The sequence below is a fragment of the Vitis vinifera genome, chromosome 10, assembly GCF_030704535.1.
Source record: "Vitis vinifera cultivar Pinot Noir 40024 chromosome 10, ASM3070453v1".
NCBI lineage: Eukaryota > Viridiplantae > Streptophyta > Magnoliopsida > Vitales > Vitaceae > Vitis > Vitis vinifera.
The window spans coordinates 9,554,774-9,564,879 of record NC_081814.1 but is presented as its reverse complement, the minus strand read 5'-3'; the positions used below and the strand labels follow the sequence as shown (position 1 = coordinate 9,564,879).

Genomic DNA, 10,106 nt, shown 5'->3' with positions numbered 1-10,106 from the left:
ATTCTCTTTATTTTCCTTTCTTTCTCTCTTTCTTCCCTTATGACCATGGTGGGTCACCATGATCGATGGCCAAAAGAAACGAAAGGGAAGGAAAGAGAAATGAGAAGTAAAGGGGAGGAGTTAGGATTAAGGTCTAAGTGAGGATTCGTGTGAAGAAATCAAGAGTCTCTGTCAACCATTTCTTATCAATTTTTGTATTTTAAAAAAATATAAATGAAATAGGGAAAATAAATTTGATGGGTTGAATGAATTTTTTCCTTTTTGATTTATAGATTATTTAACCCCTTTAATCATAGATCTTCAATTTTTTAATAATTAAGTTAAAATTTAGAAAAAAAAATATTATTCTCGATTTAAATATATCAAAAGAGGTTTCATTTACATCTCATAAAATCTATAAAAAGGCCAGACAAACATGACATCAATAATATCCACGATCATGATTTTCGATAAAAGAATTCTTAAAATACCATTTGTAAAAAAATAAGACACCCATTTCATTTTAGGAAGTAATAAATAAGGTACTTATTTCATTTTATTTTCCTATTGGCAAAATTGCGCATGTGATTTATCATATGATGAATAATACAAGCATATGCTACTATTAGATTAGGTATTATTTGTTTATTTATTTTAAAATTTGAATATACTAAAACTTACTGACTCATCATTCATTGCAAGTTTCTATTGAAGTAGATAATAAAGCCAACTCAGACCATTTGTAAAAGAATTGCCACCTAAATCAATGTTATATTTGCCATATTATTTGAAAATATAGAATGGTTAGGTGAATGCAAATATAAATTCTTCGATTAATCCTAGGAGTATAGATTAATTATTAAAGTTCTACGCAATAAATAACATGGTTTGTCAAATTTTGAGAGAAGTATCAACAATGATTGTAAAAGTAATGAACTTATCCTTTCCAAGAAAAGGCCAAAAATTCCCCTGTTGCAAATAATAATGTTAAAAGGGTATCAATAAGAAAGAAATTAATGAAGAAAATCTATGAAAAGATGGTGGGTTTGGCATAAAAAAATGAATGAAGAATTTCGTTATTGATATTAAATAGAATAAAAATGATAGGATGAATGGAGTGGCAACAAATTCTGAGGAATTTTGATGGAGGTTGGAGTTGATGTATGGATTTAGGGAGGGATATAGAATACCAATTGATTGAGTAACTGAAGAAATGTTGGAATGGAACAGGGAGGTGTGGCCAAAAGTAATGATGCAAAGGACAGTGAGATGAAACGTAAAAGGAATCCAAAACCCATGGTTTTAAGGAGAAATCCATTGTCTGATGAAAAACCAGAGATGGAGGGTAGGGGAGTGACGGAGTGGAGAGAATGGGAAAAGGGACGCACAAGGGCGGGGTTTCATTTTCAAATGGGTGCACCTCCTCCAATGTGAAAACAAAATAATCTCTCTCTCTCCCTCCCTAGATTTGCCTCTAGATTCGTGCTCCCTTTGCTCCTTTCCTTAACCTCCAAAGTCCCCACTCTCCCCCGTTCAACCCCACAACTCAAACGCCTTTCGAAACCCTTTGTTTTCTCTCTCTCTCTCTAAAACACACATATAATTTTAGGGTTTTTCTAGTGACCTCTGCAACTCGATGTCGAGTCTTCCATGGCCGTGGGGGGTCTCCGAGGTGTATCGCATGCCAGTGCAGTGCGCTGAGAGATGGTTTGAACACAAAAGGTGACAACTTTTTCTTTTTCCTTATTTTTAGGATGAAGAATTGGGGACTCTAGCTTTTGTTGTCTGTTGTTAGGGTTTGTGGTTTGTGGGTATCCGCGGTTGATTTGTTTTTTGTTGTGATTTTTGATGTTACCTTGATGCGAATTGGGTCCAGTGCTTTATGGGCTGATAAGGGCGTTTGTATTGTAATAAAATGTTGGATTGTTCTTCCTTTTTGGGTAATATTTGCTTTTGAGGGCATAAATCCGATAATATTTTGCCAATAACAAGAGCATATAAAAAATGATAACCAAATGATGTCTGAAATCATATGGGGGAATGTCTGAAATAAGTTCAAATTTTTGCTCCTAATTTTCAAATGTTCTCTTATTGTTACAACATTGGTTTATCTCTCTTCCAGTCTCTTACCCTAGTTCCCTTAACTTCAGCTGAATTTTACCATTCAGCACACTACGTTGGAATAAAAGAAGAATTGGATTTGGGGCTGTCCGATTGATTGCTTCTTTCTTTGGGAGAAAGTTGACACAATATTATTTTGATAAGGTCAATATTAACCAAGGAGCTGCCCAATATTTTTTTTCCAATTATTCTGAAAGTAATCCAGCTGCTTCAGAAAAAAAAAAAGAATCAAAGCTGAGTGGTTGTAATGATAAGACAAAGTTGATTTTTAGTGCATATAATAAATTGAGAGCAGCAGTGGTTGGCCTCCTGGACTGGAAGTGACATTGGAAGGGTGAGCTTCCGGCCGTTAGCTCCTAGAACTAGATAATAGGCATTAGTCATTGTGGGCTGGAAGGAGTCCGGCAAATGAAGGCATTATGGGCCGACTACAAGAAGCAAAGCTTTGTAGACTCGACAAAAAGAGAAAAAAGAATCACAGTTGAGTGGCTGGAATGAGAAGAAAAAGTTGATTCTTAGTAAATATAATAAATTGGGTGCAGCAGTGGCTGGGCTCTAATTGCTGACATGGCCGGATACAGTGAAAGCTGAAGGAAATTAGTGGATAAGAGACTGGAAAGGAAAGAGACCCTACGATATATTTATACGTGGATGATGAATAATTATGTTTTTGATCAGAAACAAACACATTATCATTAAAAAATGAAGATACAAAAGAGGGATGAACATTTATTTTGGCTGTTTAGGGAAGTGAATATTATAAAGGACTAGTGTGAGATTTCAAAAAATGAACTGCATAAAAGCTTTTATCATTTGTAATATTGGGTCTATCTAACTTTAGCTTGGTCTGGCTAGGTCAAGTGCAACCATGAATAGAACAGACTTTATAGTTACCTGGCATGCTCAAATGATTTTTCTTTCTTTTCTTTCCTTGTTCTTTTTTTTCCTCACTTGGGCTTATTTCTCTGTATTCATGGCCCTTCTGGGTGTAGTATTTTCTACTTTGAATGAGTATTGACTTCTGTGATTAAAATTACATGAACAAAAATTTGTACTTGTGGAATCTTAATTTGATTGATTTCCACATTTTGTTGCCTGACAGGATCATTCAGCTGCCCTAATAATAGCATTGGTGAATTGTTTGTTTTTACCCTGTTTCTTCTTTTTAACCTTTTCTCTATTTGTTCCTCTTCTTGCTTGTATCTGATTTGTTTGATCTCAATTAGATGAACTACAGTATTAATTTGTTGATGTTTTATTTGATCTATAATATATTTTCCTGTTTTTTTGTCTTAGGATCCTTGAGGTGGCCTAATAGCATCATTGAATTGTGTGTTTTGTTTCTTTGTTTGTTTATTTATTTATTTTGATAGGCAAAAGAGAGAATATATTAAAAGCGCCTAAAAGATGGCGCACCAACATACACATGAAGTATACAATATTCGTCTAGTCTAGACGAGGAGAAGATAAACAAAGAAACCTTCCCCTTACTTTAAGCTCAGCCTATCTACAAAAAGTATCATTGTCAATGAGTGATGCTCTATGTACGCCTTGACCCAGTTTACAAAAGTATACAGAAAGTTGGATTTGATTGTTTGATTCAACTTCTCAATGTCATTAAAAGCCCTCCCATTAGAAAGTTGGATTTGATGGCTTGATTCGACTTCTCAATGTCATTAAAAGTCCTCCCGTTAGAAACTTGGATTTGATGGCTTGCCACAAGGGATTGTTAAATGTTAGGGTTTGAAGGGAGAGTGGAATGGAGTGAAAGGTGAGATGGTTAGAGAGATTGGTATTAGTCTTATGTAAGAAGGGATGTTGCAAGCTCAAGGAGAATCCACAAAACTAGAGACAAAATTTAGGAGGAGGATTTTTCTTATTTATTTTGGTAGGTGAAAACTATTGTGTTAATCATTTCATGTGCTTGAATGAAGTAAAACCCCAAAAAAAAGAGTGGAAGAGATGACATGTGTAGTGAAGACGTGGTGGCCCCTCCTCTCTATTTCTATTAGAATGTACTTGATACATATCAATTTTGTTTCGGCAAGCCTCCAACTTTAATTATCAAACCAAGATCCTCAAACCAATCTCAAAGTGCTCAGTGATGAGAGTGCTAGCTACACCATTGAGGTGCACCAAATTTGTATCATACCTTTGAGTTTGGTCTCTATTCAAGCAAGCATTTAATATCAGGGCATTGTTTCGAAGGTGACACCTTCAAGGCAGTATATGAGATTATAGGCTGATAACTATTTTGGAGGAATATTCATCCTTTCTTTAACAAGAGTGGAACAATCACCCCTCCTAGTTGTGCATGATGTTACCTTCATCTAGAGGTAGGATAGGAAAATCCTCATCGACATCTGCCACGAGGTGGCATTTGCATTTTGTGAGTCGTTGTGATATTGGAGTATTTACTTAAGAGATAGATACCTATATCCAAATGTTGTAGCATTATGGCATAAGGAGGTTTTTAGAGATGGTAAGTACAAGGGAGAGTATGGAGATAGCCATGTATTGGAATCAATGTTACCAAAGGCCATCACTTGGGTTGCCTAGGCCACTAGGCCAAGCAAGGCAAATAAAAGCTGCCTTTTCAAGACCCAGGCGAGGTGGCTTCAAAGAGGCAATGCTTAGGTGCATGAGTTAAAATTAAACATACTTAGATTGTAATTTAATTTGATCTGACATATGATTAAACAAATTATAAGATAAAATATTACATGATTAATCATAGTGATAATGAGATAGAGGGCTATCACTCTAGTCTTGATGGGAATGATGACAATTTTAATTTCAATGACGATTATGATGATAATGCCCAAAATTTCTCTTGGATGTTCATTTTCTTATTTTGTTATTTATTTTGATTTTTAGATGTTTGGAAAATTAGAATATAAATTTGGATAGGATGAATTTCTCTAAACGATATGATGTTTTTTATAATGTGGGGTATAATATTTAACACTTTGAATAATTATTACTATTTTGTTAATTTTATAAGACACCATGAGGGATGGAAAATTGATAATATTGATTATTGAAGACCATGCTTATATTGGTTAAGTGTCGAATAAGAAAAAAATATATTTATATTTTTTATTGCTTTAGTATAGTTAGATTATCGCTTTGTTTTTTTGCCTTTCACCTTAGTTTAGAAAGTGTCTTATCGCCTTGACATCACCTTTGGCTTTTAACAACATTGATTGGAATGCAAGGGTAAGATACACCCAATGTCATGTTAGTGGAGGATTCTCTGGGTCTTGTGGCACTAAGTCCAAGGACATGTGGCATTCTATGATTATCTAGGTTTCAATGATGCCTATTTGTTAGTACTTGGATATGTGGTATATAATGAATGGACCACATTGGTTTAGCAAAGTAAGATGTTGTGAGGCTTTAACTTCTTCATGGTTATCCTCAACATGATCCTTTTATTGGCCTTCTCTTCTTATGGGCTGATCTCCCATTGCCTTGTAAATTTTATTTGAAAGTTCAAAGTCCCACTTAAAGTTGTGAGTTTTGCATGGGTGGTAGCAAATAGAAAGTTTCATACTAAGAATATGTTGTAGTTGAGGAGGCCTTCTAAAATCCTACCCCTTAATTGTGCATCATATGTATGTTCTTTGGAGAATCAATTGACCATTTATTTCTTCATTGCTCGGTGGCTATGACTTACTTCCATTGGTGGGGATCAATAGGGTCTGTCATTGGAGTGTAGTTGATCTCATGAGTATTAGGTTCTGGAGTAGGCTTAGTGTTATGTTTATTTCCAATTAGTCGAAGGACATAGATTGGCTTGAGTGTGGTTTGTGGAAGAGGATGTTGTGGCTAGGAGACTGTAAAAAGGGATACTGTGGATTTGTTATTGGCTTCTGTACTACCATGGAGTTTGAGAGAAGTTTGAATTCTGTCTCCATTGTTCTTGTTCTGAAAAGGATGGTGTAGAGGCCTTAAAAAGATTCCAGACTGATAAGCTTGATGGGGAGTTTGTATAAACTAATTGTGGAGGCCCTTGCATAAATGCTTAGAAATGTTACAATCACAGTGGTACAGATTTCCAAAATGTGTCTCTATGAATGGGCGGCAATCTTTGCTGCAGTTTTGTTTGGAATGAAGCCATTGACTTGAAGAGGAAAAGTTCTTTAGCTGGTGCTCTTTGCCAGTTGAATATCTCTTTTAACAATGCTCCTTGAGTTTTCCTCCTTTAACCGTTGACTCATATTACCTGTAAAGAGAAATGGTGGATAGATTAAGCGTTATAGTTTAATTGATGCTATTCTTGGTCTTGCTTAATGGGATTTTATTGTATTCCTTCGAGGATCCCAGGGGTCTCTAGGGTGGAACCATTGTTCCATTTTCTGTTTATTGTTGTTATGGAAGCATTTAATAGGTTGGTGAAAATGGCAGTGGAAGATGGTTTCCTTCAGCTTTCAGGTTGGGGAGGGGATTGGCATTTCTCACTTTTTTATGCCTGTGATACTCTACTTGTGGGGCTGGTTTGGACCAACTAAGGTATTGAGATGCATCTTACTTCCTTTTAAGGAAGTATCTTGTTGAAGGTTTATTAGGCCAAGATTGAGCTGATTCCTATGGGGAATGTAGAGAACATTGCCTCATTCACAGCTCTGTTGGTTTGCAAGGAAGGAAAGCTACCTTCTACTCGGCCAAGGCTCCCTCACGAAGCCTTCTTTAAGGTTAAAGGTGCCTAGACTCAGTATCCTACAGGTTTGACAGGAGATTGCTTAATTTGAAGAGACTATCTTTCAAAATGTGGTAATGTTAATTAAGAATATGTTATCAAGCTTTCCAGTTCCCTTCATTTTTACATTCAATCCTAAATTTGGTGTCTTTGAGCAGAAAAGATTTAGTCTCACATCCATTCTAAATGGGAATTTCTCTGGTGAATTGTGGGGTTGTATGCTTGTCTAAGTTGAAAGAGGGCTTAGGTGTAAGAAGTTCAAGCTTGCTTAATAAAGCTTTTCTTGGAAAGATCTATAATTTGTAGTGATAGTTTATGAAAAATGTTTATGGGCGGGAAATAAGGGATTGAGTCAGTGGATTGGCATCTGGGGCATGTGAGGGGTCATCAGCGATTAGGGTTATGGAAGGAGCTCAGGAGAGGATGGGAGGATTTATATTGTTTGATTTCTTTTTTGATGAGGAATGAATAGTGATTGAGATTTTTTTTTTTTTTTTTTTTAATAACACTGGTGATTGAGATTTTGGCATGGGTCTGGTATGGAAATGGCTCTTTAAGGGTGAGATTCCTGGATCACACACATTACACAATACAGAGGCATTAATGGTGGGATATCACTGGGAGCAGGCCAGAGGTTATTGGAGCCTGAGCTTCATTTGGGGGTTTCTGGCCAAAGAAATGTGTGTGGTGGAGCCCTTTATGGAGGTTATCTACTGCACCTGGTCTAATTGAGAAAAGGAGGATAGGGTGATGTGGAGGACCTCCACAATGGGTTGACTCTGAATGATTACTGTAAGAAGTTATTGTCAGGAGGGGGTGGCTCAGTCTCAGTTTGGCATATTTTTAGATCCTGCAATTGTTTGTGTAGCAACATGGAAAGATTTTGACTATTGAGCACTTGATGTGTCTGGGGGTGGAGAATGGTTGATCAGAGTCATATATGCAAATTGAGTTGGGAGTTGACCATCTTTTTATTTGTTTTTGATTGGTTTCATAGGATATATGGGTGCTCTTTTTGCATTATTTGGGATTACTTGATTTTTCTGAGATCAATGAAGGTGGTGCTTGGAAGCTTTCATGGCAAGTTCATCTGAAGAAATAGAGAAATGAGTGGAGAACCTCCTTTTGGTGTTGATTTTATACTTTCAAATGAGAGGAACAACAGATCTTTGAGAGGTTTTAAACTTTAGAAAGCAAGCTTAAAGTTGTATGAAGATCCTTGTATAACTGGTCACTGAATGTTTGCTTAGTTAGTTGGTGCTTGTTCTAAAGCTAATTTATAGGTTGAGCGTTGAGGGGTTAGGATAATGCCTTGTTTTTCTTTGCTAAGGTTCCACAGAATCCTTGAGAGGGTTTAAACTTTGAACACCAAGATTAAAGAAAGTGTTTGAAGATCCTTGTATGACTAGTCAGTGAATGTTTATTTAATTTGTAGGTGTTTGTTTTTAGAATTCATTGATGGGTCGAGTGTTGAGGGGTTAGGGTAATGCCTTCTTTTCCTTCTCCATGGCCTCTATTCTGGCTGTTTTGCCTAGGGTACTTATTTTCTAGTAGTTGAGCAATTGACCAAATTCTTTTCCTTCCGTGTCCTTCTGAACCTTTAGTTTCTGAATTTGCTTGTCCTTTTTCCTTTTTATTCTTTTTTCCCCTCCCTTTTGTGGCTGGCAGTGGTAGGGAGTGTGGTTTGGTCAGTGAAGAATTTTTAGTCAATGTTATATGTGAATGTATTTGATGGTGATGTTATTGTTATCTACAATAGAAACAGTCTAGTTTAGAATGAACCTTCCACCAAATGGATGCCTAAAACCATATTTGCATTTGAGAAGCACTTTGATGATTCAAGATGTGGATCTTAAACAAACTGATTTTTTGAATGGGACATGCATAAAATAGACACTGGTTTTATCCCCTGTGAATAGAGAAGTCTGAATTATAACATTAGATGTTTTCTCTCTGATATGGTGTATTTTTCCTTATACATGATACCTTGAATTGGTGTCATGCAAATCAATGAAACATGGGTTGTCAGTTGTTGTTTAGTATCATATCAACAATTTTTTCTATTTCTGACTGTTCAAGCAACTTACTTTGCTTCAGTAAGTGTTCCTTAGAAGTGAACAAAGGAAATAATTTTCATTTTTTTGGTCCAACAATGTGTTCAAGTGTGCATTTGCATGCGTGAGATGGGTATTGAAGCAAATTTGTTGCAAGCCATTCTGTTGTTAACTGCTGCTCACTGAAGTTATCATTCTTTTGGTCCGAATGGCACAGATATTCTTACCCCTTTCCCTTGTGTCATTATCTTTAATTATGAGACTTATATTGAACCTGTCTCTTATAGTCTATTGTGTTTCGTTCATATATTGAACTCTCTCTTATAGTCCATGTTTTGTCCACTTCAGGATTGAAGACAGCAGCAATGCCTGCTGTGAGAAATATGTTTTGTTCCAACAACATACATGAAAGAATTGTTGCATCAATGACAGTTGGAATTCATGGATTGATATATGGCAGGTTTGGGATAGGGAATGAAGCCATTGGTCCGCGTAGCCTTGTGAGATTTGTATCATATTGACATCTTCTGTAAAGTATTTAGCTATTTTGAAAATTTTTCGTTCATAGATAGAATGCTGCAACTTAAACATTTGTTCTCTTTTGGTTTTTGTGCTATTCTATATTTTAATATAATTGGATCTCCCTCTCATTCTCGTATGGTTGTTGGGTTTCCCCTAACTGAGATGTTGATAGAAAATTCCTTTTATACCTGATGATCATTTCATTGATTTGGAGAAATTTGATGCCACACTGACTGAAATTCAACGCCCACGACTAGTTGCAGTTTAGGACATGGTGGATACTGATTTATCCTTGTTTAGTGAAGTGTTGATGCGGACCATATTGTGGAGAAAGGGGAAAATTGGGTTTGTTTGGAATTTTCTATATATTGGAATGATTATAATTCACTTGAATATTTTAATAAATCCACATGATTACTGGTATTTAGGTTGCTAGTGGTTTGTTTTTGATTTACTGTTGTTGGGGTATCGTCATTTTTCAAGTTATAAGCACTCTCCTGCTTCAGCCATCTTCATAGGTTGAGCTGATAAGGGACTTCTGTCAAGAGTATCGTGTATGATACAAATCCCTTTGTCGAGTCATTTGCTTCACAAATTGGTGGGACATTACCTTCAAAAAGTCTCATATGGAGAGGGTTTAGCTGTAGCACTGATCCAATTCCAATCTTTCATTATTTAGGTCCTCCTATTTCATTGATTTGGAAAGGAGTGATAGATTGAGGGGTGAA

General features: G+C 36.1%; 1 long non-coding RNA gene across 1 annotated transcript; it reads left to right on the top strand.

The window, feature by feature from the left end:
• Nucleotides 1-992: 992 nt before the first annotated feature.
• On the top strand, nt 993-9,514 carry LOC100853646 (uncharacterized). The gene is made up of 2 exons (XR_786746.3): nt 993-1,701; nt 9,205-9,514. It is a non-coding gene; the product is annotated as an uncharacterized LOC100853646 (long non-coding RNA).
• The last annotated feature ends 592 nt before the right edge of the window (nt 9,515-10,106 follow it).